The sequence below is a fragment of the Syzygium oleosum genome, unplaced genomic scaffold (assembly GCF_021117445.2).
Source record: "Syzygium oleosum isolate NSW1041296 unplaced genomic scaffold, Sole_v2.1 Sole_v2.47, whole genome shotgun sequence".
Taxonomy (NCBI): domain Eukaryota; kingdom Viridiplantae; phylum Streptophyta; class Magnoliopsida; order Myrtales; family Myrtaceae; genus Syzygium; species Syzygium oleosum.
Window position 1 is genome coordinate 2,006,007 of NW_026607531.1, and position 18,589 is coordinate 2,024,595.

General features: G+C 44.8%; 1 long non-coding RNA gene and 1 pseudogene across 1 annotated transcript; one reads left to right on the forward strand and one right to left on the reverse strand.

Moving 5' to 3' along the window:
• Positions 1-3,487: 3,487 nt before the first annotated feature.
• LOC130136682 (uncharacterized) lies at positions 3,488-5,667 on the reverse strand. Its single transcript, XR_008815462.1, has 3 exons — positions 4,252-5,667; positions 4,085-4,180; positions 3,488-3,688 (listed from the first exon to the last, which is right to left on the reverse strand). It is a non-coding gene; the product is annotated as an uncharacterized LOC130136682 (long non-coding RNA).
• Positions 5,668-6,275: 608 nt separating this feature from the next.
• On the forward strand, positions 6,276-10,936 carry LOC115668187 (uncharacterized; annotated as a pseudogene).
• Positions 10,937-18,589: the final 7,653 nt, after the last annotated feature.

Consider the following 18,589-nt stretch of genomic DNA (forward strand, 5'->3'; position numbering starts at 1 on the left):
CGGCGAGTGTTCTTGAGGCATGTGAAGCATCCGGGGCCCAGGAAATTGTGACATCCTAAAAATTCGTCCATTTGGGGTTCATAAATACCGAGCTTTATAAATGTACTCGTAGTTAGTTCTTGCCAGGAACTGATCATTCCTGGGATACTAACCATTAGGGAAAGGCCAATTAGGGAATTAAAATTCGCGCGACTATTAGAAAATTCGATCGTGAATTTAATTTCGACCATGAAATCGCCGATGTGATATTTTGAGCCACTGTTGGCCGATCGAATGATAGTCAGGGATCAGTTCGCCACTGTCATAGTAGTGGATCGCGGGTGATTCCGCTGGATCACGAAACGAATTGACGAATGATCCTAAACCTATACCGAACGATCGTACCCCACGGATCTAGCGATTGATCCTCGCGATTTTAATGACAACCGAAATTTTCACGAACCGAATGGACTTGCACGTGACTCGATATATTATCAGTCATGAGTCGAATCCGCGAATTTCCCAAACGAGCCACCCGTTAGTTTGAGAAACGCTCGAGTCGCGTTTAATAAAATTTGATTATTTAATTTAGCCCAAATCGGACTCCGAAAAATTTGGAAGTCACAATGGGACGTTAGGACGACGTTGCAGTTGTAACATGCAATTTTTGTTGTGCCCGAATCCTTCAAAAAAACTTGATTTTGATGAGAAACGGAGAATCGGACCATTTTACCCTTGAGAATTAACAAAGGGCATGTTTTGTGGGCAAAGGGCATTTTGGTCATTTTGCCCTAACTTTTTTATTGGACAATTTTACCCTTTGACTTTTTGAGAAATTACAAGTATACCCTTGGATATTTTTGGCAAGATTCGATCTGGACCGTCGATTTCAAGATAAGATCGAATCGGGACCGTTAGATCAAAATTGCGAAAAAAGGGCATTTTGATAAATTGCCAAAAAGGGGTCAATTTCACTATTTAGGTCTAATTGACCAATTCTCTTTCTCCCCCAATTCTCTCTCTCCCCTTGCCGTGAAATTTCCCCCCCCCCCCCATTGCCGTGAGCTCTCCCCCCCCAACCGTACATCTCTCTCTCTTTGTTGTCGCCGCCGCGCCATCACCGCCGGCAGTCACGCCCGCCGGATCGCCGCCGCGCCACCGCCGAGCCTCACGCCCCCATCCCGCCATCCATCTCTCTCTCCCTTTCCCTTTCGGTCCTCCCTTTGGCCGTGAGCCTTGCCGGCCACCGCCCAAGCCGCACCGTCGCCGCCCAAGCCGATCGCCACCACCTGGGAGCCGTACGTCGTCACCGCCGTTCCCGATTAAGTGCCGCCACTTTCCGTTCTAGCCGCGATAGTCTAGAACGCGGGTAAGTCGCGCTCTAAACCCAACTTAGGACTTCGGGTATCAACGGGCGATTTTTTGGCGAAATATGTATAAAGTTAGGTGCGGAATTGCATGAATTAGGAGTGGAAATTTTGTGGCGGGCCTTAAGAATTAATTCGGGCAATATTTATTGGAAATTAGAGAATAACAGTGGCTGTGGTCTACTGTTCATGGGGCTGTGATGGGCCGATCGGGACGCAAGTTGGATTTTTAGAACCGAGAATTTATGGTGAAAAAGTCCCGTGAAGGACCGAAATTAATTTGACGTCGTTTGGTAGAAGAAAAATAATGATTTCGATATTAACGGACTAGTGTTCGGCAAATTTTGTGGTTTGTTTCATGGACGAATTTATCGAGTTCACCTTGGGTGAAATTATGGCTGGAATTATGATGGTTTGGGGGTTATTTAGAGAGTAAATACGGGCTGCCTACGAGAAGTATATATGCTGGAATTTGTGGTTCGGAATAATGTGTTTATGGCTTGATTTGTGGTGTATATGTGTCGGATTGTTGTGTGATGTCGTGGCTGAATTGTGAGGGTCCTTGTGACCGAAATTACTTGCGATTGTGATGGTTATATGTGTGTTTATGAGCTATGATCATTGGTGTGTTGGTTGAAAAATGTACGTGTCGATTTATGGATTAAATGAAGGAAATTTGGAATTGTTTGTGAAAGGTTGGGCTGAATTAATTTAGTTGAAATTTGGACATGTTTATGTGATATTTGAGCATGTGGGTGTGTATGAATTTACGTGGAGCGATGTGTGTGTGATCACTAAAAACCCTGAGACGTTTAACGTGGGGTCCAGATAAAATATAGTGTGTGGTATGCCCGTTTGATCACATAATCCCTGAGGCGTTTAACGCGGGGAATTGAACCCGTCCTGAGGCGTGTAACGCGGGACGATGCCCGGTATTACCGGAAGACTGCCAGCCTGAGGCGTGAACTTCTACACGGGTTGCGCAGTAGGTGGTAGATGTTGAGCCTGAGGCGTGTACGTTTACGCGAGCAAGAAACATGGCCTGAGGCATGTAAGTTTACGCGGGCCTGAAAGTGTTGTGAAAGAGGTTGCAGTGTACCTGAGACGTGTACGTGTACGCGGGTCACTGGCGAGGAATGTAGATGAGACATGATGAGAACGGAACGAGTGCATGACATGAGAACTGTGCATGCTTGTGATTGTATTGATGTGCCTGCTATGTGATTATGTGGTGTATGTATGTGATTGTGTTTTGTGAAATTGTCTGGAGGTACGTAATAGCCTAGGTGGGGTTTAGGGGCGAACTTACTGAGAAGTGTTCTCACGGTTGTTTCAACCGACAATTTCAGAACCCCGACCTGAGCCATGAATCCTCCACCACCGTCACCAGAGCGTTTTGGGGTACCCGTGCACACCGAGTTGGACATTGCAGAGTTTCCGATGGGCGATAACTTTACCTGGATTAAGCACACTTCCATAGTGTTTGTAGATGTAGTTCGGTGTGTACCTGCATATTTAGTGACTTGTAGTTTTTGGGGTACTTGCATATGTGGTGGCTTTGTAACTGTAAATATTATGGTCTAAGTTTGGCAATGGAAAATGAAAATATACATTCTCCCTATTCTCCCCAGTTTTATTTGTTAGGGATTAATTGTTAGTATCCGCTGTGGTTGTAAATCTCTGATGGTGATTTGGGGTCCGCGACATTCCTGAGACATCGCACAAATCGACCGGTGGCGGATGTCGCGTGCCCGTTGGGGTTCGGGGCGTGACAGAAATAGCCGCCGTCGACGCTGCCCTGGAGAACTTTCAACCAGCACTGCGAGTTGTGCCGGGTGTCATGTGATCACGCGGAGGAGTTCGTCAGTTAATTATAGGATCGGATCGAAGTGCCTGGTGGACGAGGCCACCGGCTCCGCGGTGGGGAAGCCTTGGCACTTACGAAGCTAACTAGCAAGCAATTGATCGAGCTAAGAATACAGGAAATATTTCGCATAAAAAAATGGCTTATTTACAAAGTTCAAAGAAGCCAGAATAAGGAGGGTTTTCAAGAAAGGGGTCGCTGCTCGAGTTACAACATAAGTTGGACAAATATAGGTAATCAAGAAAGGGGTCCGAATGATGTTATTCTTTTCCCGGAAAATATTGATCATCGATCCTAGAATCATACACTCGAGCTTGGGAGGTTTTGCATTGAATCAAGGATGGAGCATTCTTGTTTGCCCAATTCACATCAAAATGTGCCTCAACTCATTCTCATCACGGGCAGCGACTTTGGCACAAAAACTCATTATTTTAGAGGCAGTCGAGACTAACTTGGTGGTAGCGTTGGCTGATGTGCCCTGCTCGTATATAAGTAGTTCATTTTAGACACGACAAGAATTGTTAGCCCAACTAGAGGTGATCGGTTTTAGGATAGGTCAGTTCCTACCTCAAATCGAACCGGGACTGACTGACCGGTCCTATTCCTGAGTTGGTCTCACAACAAGCAATTCCTTTCCCCTTTTTTTTCTAAATATGTAATTATTCAAGATGCAATTTCCTAAATCTAGAACACCTAAGTAATCTACAAGTTGTTCTGTTAAAGATGCCCCTAATATGCAAAATCTAAAATGTAACAGATGTCTATGTGCCTTGAATGATTTTTTTTTCATGAAATATGACATACGTAAATTATGTGCAATGTAAACACGAAATTAATCGTGGCGTGGTCTAAGCGACTCGGTCTGATGACTCACAATGACACTTAGAGGCAATCTGGGAGCGGCGGTGGGATTCCGGCACTGTGGCGATGGCTCCGGCTCGACCATGGCATCATGTGAATTGCAACGACACTACTGGAACACAAAAAAGCAAAATCAAAAGACCAATACGGAACGCGAAATCAACGAGGTAAAGAAACAACCTGATTGTTGCGACCCCCTAATCTTGTTTGGAGAAGTCTGGAGAGGCATCACCATGGTCATGGTCTTGTGAAGACAAATCAAACATGCTGGACTGGCGACTCTGCTTGAAGAACACTCAGCTGAATGTGTTTGTTTTTCTTTCTCTTTAAAATTCGTCTGAGGAACGTGCTCCAAGTCACCAGCTTTTACTCAGCTAGATTCTGCTTTGAGAATTAGAGCACTTTCGACAAGTAAACCCGGGTGATGTTCAGCACTCACCCTCTATGGGATCGTGGTAGTGACAGGGCGGGTGACAGCGACGCGGCAACATTGAACATCATGTCGAGAGACATCGACGAAACAGAGGAATCTGATCCAGATGTGCAGAAGGAGGCAGCCGCACCATGACAACTCCAGTGGTGTCAGAGACGACCGGCAGCGCAATGGTACTGTGTGCGTTATTCAAAAGAGACGAGTGTGGGGCAGGTCAAAGGTTGTGTGGGTTTTCTTGCTGAAATATAAGTCGCGGACCAATGGAATAGCCTCTGAACTGCGCGTGCACGAACAGCCCACTCTCTGCGCGAGAGTCCGCCAAATCTGCAATTGAAACCCGATGCAGGGTGGCTCCCGAAAACTTATGGCGAGCAGGGGCTACACGGTCAACAGAATGAAGGATCGATGCATCTTGTGGAAGAGCTCTTCGCATTTGTTACTGAGCAGGATAACCTGAGCATGTTACCAGCAACTCAGCATGGACAAAATCACCAATTGCAAGGATCGTCCAGGGACTCCTCTGCATATTCTTGGGCGAGCTGACTCCCAGTGAGAATTGCTTGACTTTGAATCCTCCTCTTGATCGTATCAACAGGGTGCATCATTTGAAGAACTGGTGGTGATTTGCAGTGGCCAAATGTGGAGCTGTATGATGCATTCCGCTCTAACTTGTGTGTGGTAGGTACGACGAGATCAATAGCAATTTGCCGGCTGAAACTACTCTAACAGTTCGTTGCAAATATAAGAACAATGATCTCGGAATCTATGACATAACGCGCAGTTGGGATTCACATTCAAAACCAATATCTTTCGGGGGACACTGTTCTTTTGAAGCTTTGCATGGTAGGTCAATTTGAGTGGCTTAGTATACTTGAGCAAAGCAGGGATTGGCATGATTCCAACTCATGTATTTGGAGGATCTCGTCCAATGATAGGCTCAGTGATTGAGAGTTTGATGTTTGTTATCCATGAAATGGGAAGAAACCTCTTACGTGAAACTCGTGTCGCCGAGCCTCACATCAAACTCTCTGGAGTCATTGAGCCTACAAGGACCATTGGGCGTGATCCTCTAATGACACAAGTTGCAATCATGCGAGTCCCTGCTCTACTTATATATATTAAACCGATGCAAAACCGAAAAAGAATAACGCCCCCCAACGAAATTGGGTGTGAATGCGAATTCCCAGCTGTGCGTTATATCAAAATTTCTGATATCGTTGTTCATGGATTTGCAATGAACCATCAGAGTTGTTCCAGCCGACAAATTATTATTGATCTCAACATACGTCTTGCCCGTAGGACCTCCTACACAACTAGTTACGAATAAAGAACACATAAATATGAGCGTAGCTGAGGACTTCATCATTGTTGCGTCCGTCGCTCCGATGTCAACATCATTCACCTATTTGAGGATGGAGAATGGAGCAAATATCGGATCTCGCCAGCTTTGCCATGGCCATGTGGAAAAGGAGAAGGTGACCGTACCATGATTTGTCCAGCAATAACGGGTGTTTTTTAACCCCACATGCCCATAAACATCCACTAATATTCTTGGTTGATGACTAGGCGGCGGACTGTTTGGTTGATAATAGAAGGAGTTGTTTGTGTGGGGGCAAAAGTCCTAAAAACTTTCGGTCACATAGATATTAACAGGGTAAAATTTTTTACCCCATCACAAATTTATAGGAAAATTTATAATTAGTTAACATGAACCTTAGAATTTGATTACCCAATAACTAAATTTAAAAACTTTTATTAGAGTTCGACCGAAGAGATCATGGGCCTCCTCCTCGGCGACGTCGAGGTGAACTCTCCTGATTCAAGAGCCGCTCTTGTCTTCGTGCTTCCGCATTCTTTACTTGTCTCCCTTTCCTTTTCCCCGCAACCGATTCGCGTGTAGCAGAAATGGGTCGATGACGCGCGGTGCTGATTTCTGGTTGGACGATGAGCGAAGTGGAAATAGGATTCCGCGCGGTGTTGAGGTCGCTCTGTCTCAGAGGCGGTGGGTTTGCGGTGAATTGGCAACCTTGTTTGAGCTAGGTCGATGACGTTCGGATTTTGGGGTTCTGTCTTTTGCTATTTGGATGAATATTTTCGTGTCGCGTTTCGAGTAATAACTCTGTCTATGGATGCAGGGCAATAGGCGATTATCTGTGAAAACGTTCTTTTTTCTCCCCCATTTTCGCTCTCTCGTTAAGTTCCTACTTTGGAAGAATTGCTAGCTTGCAAGATTGTATGTCAGTTAGTGTGCTCACTTCAATGTTAGTTCATATTCGGATGAACTGGAAAACTGACGAATGAGGCCATATTCTGCTTCGACCGCCATAATTTCCTTTCAATCTAATTTTCATCTAGAATATCGTGGCTTTCTTTTCTTTATCTCGGCAGTCGTGTGGGATTACATGCATTGCTGGAGGCTGGAGTTAAGGTGTTCGTACCTAAACTCGGTTGTGAAGGCAAAAGTAAAAAAAAATAAAAGAAAAGCCCAAACTTGTATATGCAGTGAGATGTTTTGATATTGTCAAGAATATCTCTGTTTAGAAGAAGTTAATGAGACCTTGTGTGTCATTCTGAAAAGTGCTTGGCATCAAGTGCACGAGGGACAACGCATCAACTCTTTGGCTGTGGGAAATGCTATTGAATAGTATATCATGGAATTGAGGTCAGTTAAGTCATGAGAATAGCGAACTTATTGGTAATTTGACCTCTTATACGAAGCAGACCTGTGCGAACTGGTTCCTTTTGGGGGCTCGGGATGCATTTTGATAATGATACTCCTATTGCACTTTACAAGAAAAAAAGATTGAAGACATAATAACAGATGACTCATATTGCAGCACCAGAACATTTTCCTTTAGCTTTTGTAGTTCTGCGATGGATTAGTGTGTAGACGACATGCAAAATCGGCACTTAGTTGGGTCTAAATATCAGATTGACCTGTTCATTCCTGGAAGGGGGCTTAGTTGCTTGAAGGTGTCAATGTCTATACATTTTTTACTCATTGTTTAGCCTCATCTATTCCTTGTTTTCTTTGGTTGGTTTCTGTGGTCAAATTGACATTCGGTCGACCTGGAATAACGCTCGGTAATTCTCTGTTATTTGGAGATCCTTATCATTTTCATTTTTGGCCCCGGGATTTGAAGGTGACAACATGTGGTCAGCCACGGTCAGCTAACTGTAGTTAAGTGAAGCCTCTTACGTAGGTCGGGTTGCCATGGATTCATTGGGGGATAAATGGGGTTCTCGATTTTATTTTATTTTATTTATTTTCAAAACTCGTAAAGCAGCTATAACTGAGTGTTGCACTGAAATTTAGATATATCTAGGAGAACCGGTCGTTTATCTCCTTGCTTTGGTGCAAGAATAGACCATATTTAGCTGATCTACAGCTTAGAATGAAATTCCATGTGCATTCTTCTTACCATTCCATATTCTTTTGGTTTTACTAGAATTATTATGATAGTTTGTTTCTTATGTTGCAGCACTCAAAAAAGGAGACTCTCACAGCACTAATTTGGGGTGCATCGCCTCAAAAAACGATATGACCGGCAAAAAGATCGTGTTGAGACAAATCCCAAACAGTTGGCTGCTGCATCGGCGCTGGCTGAAATATTCTTTCTGTTTCCTTACTCGCTCATCAACCCCTTTAAAGCCTTCATCTCTTGAGCTCAACATTAATTTGCCTATATAGATTTCATATTCTGTAATGAACAAAAATTGCATGAGTTTCTTCATCAGTCTTCTTGTTTTAGCAGGTCATAAGATGTATCATGATGTTTTTTTTCTGTTGTTGTTTTTGGCAACATTTTTGTGACTTTTATGGCTAGATTGTAAAAAGATTTGAGACGGTACGTGTTTCTGATGGTTAAATTTGTTGATTTGATTCCATCTGGGGGAGCTTTTGCTCTCAACTTACTAAAAATATCAATACCCTATATAAATCACATAATCGGAACAATGGGGATGTATGCAAGTCTACCAAAGGAGGAAGTCTAACGTGGCAATTTTTTTATCAACATAGTTTGCTTTCGACAAGCTGAATCTGCTGTAGTTGATTCTAATTAAAAGGACCAAAAACTGTTTCTTGCACATTATGCTATGGTAATTTAAAATATACAAATTTAATTATTACTCGCTATCGCACATTGCTAGCTGCTTGTTTGGATCTTGCCAATCATGTTCTTGGTTAACTAGACTAGACAGCACGAGATGACCATGTCAACAGGAAGAACAACAAGAGTAATTGGATGGTACCATTCGCACCCACATATAACGGTTCTACCGTCCCATGTTGGTAAGCATTGCGAATCGCTACTTTTTGTGGAGTAAATTAATAATGAAATGCACATCAAGCATGAGATATTATTTCTATTAGGACAAAGCATTGGCACCTCTCTATATTGCTGCACCAGGGCCTCACCATGTTTCACTAGTTTATGATTTACTTTACTTGATTCGGGAATTGAATGAGGCCGTTTTCATTCAAACTTGATAGCGTTTTCTCAGGTTCTTTCCAAAGATGGTTTTTGAGTGCTACTTTGTGCAGATGTACGGACACATGCAATGTATCAACTCCTAGATTATGGATTCATTGGGTTGATATTTTCCTGCTTTAGCGAGGATATTAACAAGGTATGTGGACTCTTTGAGTTTCCCTCAACACGTTTTGCAGCTTTCAAATCGGTTAAACAGTTCATTTGATAAATAGGCTGTGGATAGTTTAAAGCAATTTGACTGCAATGTTATGGGTTTTCAGGTTGGGAGAATTCAAGTCATAGCTTTCCAATCTTCAGATGGGAAGCAAAACCAGATATCAAGACCTATCCCTCTATCTCCGGTTAATAGAAGTTCGGTCATAGACTTGGAATCATCTTTGAGTTCCTCCGAGAATTTGTTGGCACGATCTAACTCTGGAAGGGGGGAGAACCCCGAAGTGGACACTGGCGATTCCAGAATCTCTGCTGGAGCTAATAAGGTGGGTTATAATTTAACGTAAAGCCAACAGGATTGGAGTCAAGGAACTGTAAGGCAGTCACCTCATTAGATTGTGGTCTATCAATTATTCTATCTAATGGTAGTTTATGGTAACATAGCTTGATGAATGATATTTCGTATGAACTTCTAGGGGCGGGGAAGGTCATCGGACTTGGGGGGTTTCTTTGCTGACGCTGATACCAATTATCTCGGAAGAGAGATAATTGGTGAAAATTATCGCAATGGAAATCCAAGCAGCACCGCCATTGTTGCTATAGATCCCATGGATATGACAGAAAGCATGCAAGAGGCTATGCATAGGTCAAACTGACATGAGGTATACATGAGTATGTACTCGGCACTTAATTATCCTTTCCTTTTGCACTTTATCTTTTTCTCCATTCATTCTTTACCTTTTTTGGGCCACTTCTGCGTTCCGATTCCAGCTGTCTTGGGCGTTTTCGCCTCTAACTTCATTTACGGACCTGCAACGTGTCATTTATGAAGAGGAAAGGGCAGCATATGTTGAAGCCATCAGACAAAATATGATGTGGGACTTGAGTACCGCCACTTTCAAGCATTGTGTTTCTGTTACTGTTCACCTTGCGGCATTTATTTTGACTTTCCGCGCTTATTTTCCATCTAGGGATGGGAAAGCACATCCGCTTACTTTTATTCATCACACCTCAACGTATCAGGCTTCCATGTGCAAGTTAACAGAATACTGGCGAGAATCTATTACCTTTGATGCCCATTGATTTTGTGTCACTGTTGATTTGTACTGAATGCACATCTCTTTTTCGTTGGTTTTTTTTTTTTTTTGCAGTTTAAGCCCTGACATTAGAGTATTTCAGGATCGTGTGAGAGAGAACGAGATTTGGGTAAATAACTAACCTACATTCAGATATTATGGGACAGTGAGGATCAGTCAACAGTCTTGCTGAAAAACCTCAAGTCTGCTCATGAATTTTGTTTGTTTCTCTCAATATTAACAGTTGAAAGGGAACTCTTTGAAGTCAAGTTTCAATAGCTTGTTATTGAGTGATCCGTTTTCGACCCCTCATTACACCATTTATGCTCCGAAAATGTCTTCTAATGTCTGTAGAGACTACTTGCCTTTCAAACAGATACTGAAGCTGGTGGATGAAGCAAAGAGTTTGGAGATGGAGGTCCAGAGAGGGCGTGATTCGAGTTCAGGTCACCGGGGAAGTGTATATGGTCAGAGAAGCGGGCCTAGTCCATCGGAGTCAAGCAATATAAGGAGCATCATCAGTAGCCCCGGCAGCCGAAGCAGGAAATGGCCCCAGTGAATTGCTAAGCTAGCCTAATCTTTAGTGCATTCTGCAAGGTGTCGTATCCGGGTGATATATTTGCTTGCCCCGATTTGGTTTTGCAATCTTTTGAACCATCCGTGGGAAGTGTAAGATGTGAGGTTTGTTCGCGGTCCCTGTTCTTCAGCTGTAAATCGCGTGGTCCATTTTGGTAGGCCATTATACATACATTAGCGAAAAGGCGGACTTTCTGCAGCCACATTGTAATTGTCTATCCGGCATCATTACTGCATGCTAGACGTGCAGACATTCCAGACCTGGGGCAGCTGCAGATGAAAGGCTCGAACTAGGAAATTAGGAACAGTAGAATCTCTTCTAATCCTCATCATGAAAAGGAGCCTGATGGCCAGTGACATGAACCTTGAGCTGTGTGATGAATCTGTCGTTTGAGCTTTTGGTACATCCACGCAATTCACCAAACTATTTGTACTGTAATAACTTCATATAGACCTCCAAGACGACGGCTCTTAACCGGTGATGCCATGATACATATGGACTCGCAAAATAGGTCCTTCGCGAGTAACCCTTAACTAGAGACTAGCGAGCTAAGGCCCAGAACTCGAGGGTTGCCTTTTCTGTATTGTGCAGGTTCGTGACTACGCATCGAGATGCACGATTCTCGGCAGCTTAAGCCCTACCATTACTTAGGGCTCGAGTTAGAGAGAGAGATTCGAGCAACTGGACTACCTTATTGAGTGTGCCAGAGTTACTACTATGGCGCGATTCTATCACAGCATTACGATGCGCAATTGTCACTTATATTAAGCCTTTCGAAAGTTTAAGGAAGCTCAGGATTTGAATATTGTCCGTTGGCGGTGCGCTAAGAATCATGCGACCTATGAATTAACACTAACAATTCGATCATTTGATCATTTTCAACACTAAAACAACCGTGACCAAGATGTGTCTAAATCAATCTTCCTGCTTTTCTCATTTGAGATATGAACACCCACACTTCATCCGTAGCCGAGTATTAAACCCCACAAGACCGAACTATAAGGACCCGGGGTCTACACTGTGTAATATTGTCCGCTTTGAGCCCACTGACCCTCACGGCTTTAAAACGCGTTACACAGAGTAGAGAACCCAAGCCTTATAAACTAGCCCAGGACTCTCCTCCTAAGCGATGTGGGACAAGAGACATGCCCCCCTTGCCATCCTAGAAGCCTGCTAGGAGCCGCTCTTTGTCCAGGCCCTCTGGCTCCGGCGACCACTCCCCGCCCTCGTCGGACCAGGTCGTTATAGAACTGTGTAATCATGAAGATAAACCTGCGTTGGTGCCAAAAATTAGAGAGAAAATCACATAGACCGCATGATATTGGGAAGAAACGAAGATAAAGAGGAAGACCCAAGATCAGTATTCCCATTTCATTTCACTGAACCACGATGATCATAGTTGTACTGTTTCCGCCGAGGCGAATGCCATGACATGAACACAACGGTTACTTGACATGGAATCAAAGTAGCTGAGGAGACTGTCGATTGAAGTCAGAGACCTAAAGCAAAACCCTAAAGAGAACCCGGCTTTTCTGTAGATGGCATTTTGTGTACATTTAACTGTAGATGCAGGGTCATATTTGTGAAAAAAGAAAGGAAAGGAAAGAAAGAAAAGTGGAGGTATCGGATCTTCTAGAAGCTTTTCTTCGCACCCGGCTTTTCTCCTTCTTCGCTTTCTGCTCTGTTTCGTTTTTAATTGGGCGGTTGGTTTGGGGGGGGGGGAGTGACCGGTGACGCTGGTGGGGACGCACGTGCGAGGGAGGGGAAGGGGGGGGGGGGGCGACGAGATTGAACGCTGGGCCAGTGGGCCTCCCCCTCTAGCCCGCGGTGGTGGCCCGTCGGGTGACGGTCAGTTTTGGCGGTCTTCGGGTCGAGGAAGACAAAATTGTAGATTTGTTTCGAATTTTTCCTCCTTCCCTTTTTTTTTTTTTTTAATTATTGGATTTGATTGAATCTTTCGATTTCGGTTCGTTGCTTCGTTTCGCGTCTCCTCTTTCTGTGGCCATCACTGTAACGTAGGCAAAAACATAACCACATCATAGATTGCAATCATCTAATCATCTGGGAATTCGATTTTTGCCCAACATGACCTGATAATGGCTCTCCCGCGCGCACGTGTTGTGTGCGCCGCATCGGGATAGAAAGGTCGTGTTGAATTTGTCGTGGTGGTAAAGAGAAAATTTGGGCAGATCTCGTTAAATTTATCGCGGGGTGGAAAGGTGTAAGCACCTGCTTTTACACTAGGCCCAGAAATGCAATCGTGATCTTTAGATGTCATGGTTAAAGACAATCACTTCCTTGTTAATTTCGAATGTTCTGCTCCGAATTTCAATTGTTGAAGACATTTTGGAGGAACTAAGGTATCAAAATCGAAATTCAAGGTACTCGCTCGAACCGGAGCTGAGGACTCGATGTACAGGGCACGAAGCATATGAGACCCCCAAAGCAATAATTAACATACCTAATAGATGCGTTGCCCAAGTGGAGGAGGACAAGGGAGCTGACGTACAATGCGTGTTACCATGTAGTTAGGGTAATTTAATTAGACCGATTTATAAAAGCGGTATACTAAGTGAAGATGGTGTCCTAAGATGGTTGCCACAGAACCTCAACGATCACCTTATGCTGCACACGTGAAAATCGCGTACCGGATGACGGCACACGTGAGAATCGCGGACGTGACCGCGAAGCACACCAGGTTAATCCAAGTCAGGGTTGTCGAGCCAAACCGGAACTCCGCCAAGGAGGCCTCGTGATCCATGCAGTGCTCGAGCAGCATCTGCCGAGCCGCGGTCAGCTTTGCCCTGACGCGCTCCATCTCCGCAGAGTACCTCCGCAGGCGCCGCGCAGATCGCTGGAGAAGCAGAAGCAGTGGGCGGCGAAGATGACGAGGGACAGCGACACGGGCACCCACACGTACTGGCAGATCATGTACCGCGACTTGGCGGCGGCGACGGCGGACACCATTCGGAACACGCAGAAGATGTGGAGGGCCGTGATCTCTAAGGAGCGGACCGTGACGCCGTCGATGCTGCGGTCGAGCTCCTCCATTCTCTGCCCAAGCCTGTCGGCCCTCTTCTGAAGGGCTCCGTGCAACATCGCCGGAGAGCGCTCTGCGTAGAACCGAGGGATCCAGAAGACGACGACGACGAAGGACGGTGACAACGGTGGGTGCTTTTTTTAGGGGGGAGAGAAAGCGGACTCTAAACATCCGACAGTCGGTGCTTCTCGCGCGGGTCTCCATCTAACGGCTCCAGATCAGTTGTTCTGTGTGGGCAGGTCGGAGGGTGAAAATTTCACGAGAAACGCGGTAACAAACTTTGATTAACGATATCTTAAATTGGTTTTTTTTTGTGGTTTCTACTATATATATTCACTCTTGACCGTTTCCACCAGTTCAATCCAGTCTGGTCCGATTGGTATGGTTGGATCGCTTATTTCTGGTTCAAAAATTTGGAATCGAGAACTTGACCAATTCATGCGAGAACCATCCAAAATCAATCGGCCCATCCGGTTCTCAAGTTGGATCGGAACCGATGCACACCCCTATTGTCATCCTTTGGTAGTCGGCGCCTCCGATTGCCAATGCCGACTCTGGTTACCAATGCCAATGCCACTGCCACTGCCATTAATTGCCGCCAGTTGAGGTCGCGGTTTGTTGGTCGTTCGCTGCTTTTCGTCGTTGATGAGAAGTATTCTTCGGAAAGGTCATAATTCTTTGTCATCCAAACGTTTGAATCGTCCTTATTCATGCATGGGACCATTCGAGGCCTATAAGTAATCAACGTTGTAGAATGTGATTTGATTTCGTATACAATATTTATGACATTCTCTCAACTTTGTAACACGGGGAAGACAGAGACCGTCGCTCACTTCACACCACGCGAGATCTATTGGTGATGCACAGAAGAGGGGCGAGCTGCTGTCGGAGGGGGAATGCGAACCGGCGACCAGCAGCCTCCGGGGCAGCAATCTCGAGCTTTCTCCGTTCCCGAGGCGAGGCGAGTCTCTCGATGCTCTCCATTTTTTGGGCATCGCTTTAGTGGTTGGGGGTGTTTAAGGTGCATTAAAAGCCAACGATGGATGGCACCCCCACATGCAGCACCTGCCTATGCCTCTTTCCATTTTTTGATCATGCCTTGCATTCAAACTCTTTTTTGCTGCTTCCTATTGCTTAGTTATCGAAAGTGCATCCCCCCACGTTCCCTCCATAACTAAGCTTTATCTCGGCATCGGCCTCGAGTCGCATCGATCCCTCGAGCTAATCCGATCTCGAGGGAAGGATGGTCCCCATGAGATCGGCCTTGCGGCTCAAGCTTGCCGCCACGAACGTGAGTTGCCGCCACTGCCCGAATCCTCTGGCGACCCCGCCAGGTTCACGTTGCTCGGCACGAACTCGTTGACGGCGAGCTGACTCGGCCACTGGAGAAAACACTGGGTAGGGCCCACCCACCACTTCAGCCCAGTCCCCGACCATTCAGCGGTCGACACGTGTCTCAAATGGCCCCACCTTTCAGATTTTTCATCTCCCTCCATTGCCCTCTCTCTCCTCCGTTGCCCGTCGCTCTCCGTCGCTCTTTTTAAACCTTCTGCTACTGCTGCTTTCATTTTCTCTCCATCTCCTGTCCAGCTCATTTTTCAGAAAACCTTAAGAGAACAAGAAACGAAAGCTAGAATACGGACACACAAAAGCTCTGAACCATCCTCAACCTCAAAGTCTCTGAGGTGAGGTAAGGCCTTCATTTCAAGCTTTCTTGCTGTGCACGCGTCGCTTGTGGCTTTATGATCTTCTTTGTTCATTCTCGGCTCTGCGCTCCCCTCATCATCATCAAGTCTTTGCATAAAGGTCTCATTTTTACTTGCCTTTTTCGTTTACTTTTGACTTTTTCATGGTGTTTTAGAATTTATTTCTAAGTGAAAGCATGTTTCAGGCTCTAACTCGTTCCTCAAGTTAAATTTGTGGGGATTTTTGTTTGCCTGTCTCATTTTTACTGTTCTTGACGTTCTGAACTTGAATGATGTCGCTCCAACTAATGACTACGTTGGTAGTTTCAATCTTTCTCCTTTACCGGTGAATGGGGTTTTTGTTTGAAAGCCTGTTTTAACAAAATACCTGTGTGGTTTAGAAAATTTTGATGATGGGAGCTAGTTATGTTATCAAGTATTGAATTTTAGCGTTATGCTGCCGGGTTTATGTTGTCCTGAGATGGCTTTTTTCTGCTAGTCTGCTGCGTCGCCTAAACTCGGGAGCATTATGGAGAAGGGGAAGCAATTAATGGGAAATGAAGTTTCGAGTGAGGAGGCGATGAAGGTGAACAATACGCACCTATGCCCTGTGGAACCTTATAGTTCGGGTGAAGGTTTGCCTTATGCTCCCGTAGATTGGCCAAATCCCGGCGATACTTGGCGTTGGTGGGTCAGCAAGAGAACCATGATTAGTGGAGGAATCATAAATGCTTTCATCTAAAGACATGTTAGCCCGACAATCGTCTTCTCCAACCCAAATCCCAGGCCTCAACAATCCTTTGACAACAACGTGGACGGACGTCGGGAAACAGGAGAGAGAGCGATCAGGCGAGCTTGCATCCCGGACCACCGCGGTCACGTCCCGCCACCAACGGTGATCTTTTCCGGCACCTCCAACACCCCCACGGTTTAGAGAATAGATGAAGTCTTTGGCTTTTGTGAAGGTGGGTCTTGATTTGGATGGTTGGAGCTTTTCAGTGCTGACAAGCAGTTGAATCAGATGATTCTTCAAATTATTTTTCATTGTTCCTGTAATTGAATCCTTTTCTCTAGTCGATTGCACACGTCTTTCAGTTGAATGCCTTTGTTTCATTCCACAGAAATTGCACACTGCTTGTACTTTAGCTAACTCTGCATACCGTGAGGGAATTGCCACTGCAGATCAGAGCGTAGCGAATTAGGCGCTCTGCGACAATGGGCAACATTCATAGAATCCTTGAGCAACGCGTATTAGGATTTCCTTGTGGCCGCAGCGAGTGTTCTTGAGGCCAGTGAAGCGTCCGGGGCCCAGGAAATAGCCACCGCCGATGCTGCCCTGGAGATCTTTCAACCTGCACTGCGAGTTGTGCCGGGTGGCATGTGATCACGCGGAGGAGTTCGTCGGTTAAGCAGAGGATCAGGTCGGAGTGCCTGGTGGGCGAGGCTACCGGCTCCGCGGTGGGGAAGCCTTGGCACTTACGAAGCTAACTAGCAAGGAATTGATCGAGCTAAGAATACAGGAAATATTTCGCATTAAAAAATAGCTTATTTACAAAGTTCAAAGAAGCCAGAATAAGGAGGGTTTTCAAGAAAGGGGTCACTGCTCGAGTTACAACATAAGTTGGATCAATATAGGTATATAAGAAAGGGGTCTGAATGATATTATTCTTTTCCCGGAAAATATTGATCATCGATCCTAGAATCATACACTCGAGCTTGGGATGTTTTGTGTTGAATCAAGGACGGAGCATTCTTGTTTGCCCAATTCACATCAAAATGCACCTCGACTCATTCTCATCACGCGCAGCGACTATAGCACAAAAACTCTTATATTTTAGAGGCAGTCGAGACTAACCTGGTGGTAGCATTGGGTGACACTCTTTTATTAGTCGTGCCCTGCTCGTATATAGGTAGTTCATTTTAGACACAACACGAATTGTCGGCTCTACTAGGGATGATCAGTTTTAGGATAGTTCGGTTCCTACCTTGGAATCAGACCAGGACTGACCGACTGGTCCCGTTCCTGAGTTGGTCCTGGAACAGGTAATTGCTCTTTTTGTTTTTCTAAATATGAAAATATTCAAGAAGCAATTTCCTAAATCTCGAACACCTAAGTAATCTATGTTGAGGAAAACTCCTATTAATTTTGAAGTTGACAAAACCTTCTATGTTATTGTAAATCTGATACTTATTCTGAATTATTCCAGGTCTGTATATTCTGGAAGCTCAGAAGAAAGTTATTCAGACTTTACAAGCTGTCAAGTATATTTTTGAAGACCCACATAATCGAAGTTCTGAGATTCAGAAGCAGAAGATATTCAGATGCAGATGCAGAAGTTATTCAGATGCAAATGCAGACGAAGAAATTATTCAGACGAAGAAATTCGTCAGACGCAGAAGAAATTATTCAGACGCAGACGCAGGAGTTCTTCTGATGCAGACGCAGAATATCTTCAGACGCAGAATTCAGAACGTAACACAACAGCTAGTGATCTGGCATGGATTTCACAGAAGGAAAGTTTTAATTGTCTCAATCTAAGGCTATAATTGATTGACAATCAAACATTACGACAAGTATACATTACAACGGATAAAGCTCTTCTTATGGAAACCAAGATTCTGATTGTATGGGCGACCAGAATCAGCGGGATTCAGAATCTGTCAACCAACGGCTACTCAATTTCTTACTATACAAATCTGTCCAAGGTAAAGATTGGAAGATGATCCTCTGAAAGCTGTCCAACGGCTAGTTTGGAAGCAGAGGAGTATTTAAGGAGATCAACGAGCAGCGGAAGGAAGTACGGAATCAAGAATCAACAAGTCCAAAGTCCGAGCTTAATCCAATCATTTTTCTCTTGTCATTCTGAGCCAAATATTAAGATCTTGAGGGACACTTTGTAAGAGTGATTGTGTGAGATAGAGAGTCTTATCATACACAAGAGTGTTAACACTCGAAGTTGTAATTCCTCTTGATTACATAGTGAAATCCAGCCCGGTAAGGGCCGTAAGCGTGGGAGAGTGGACGTAGCTTGCTATAAGCCGAACCACTATAAACTTG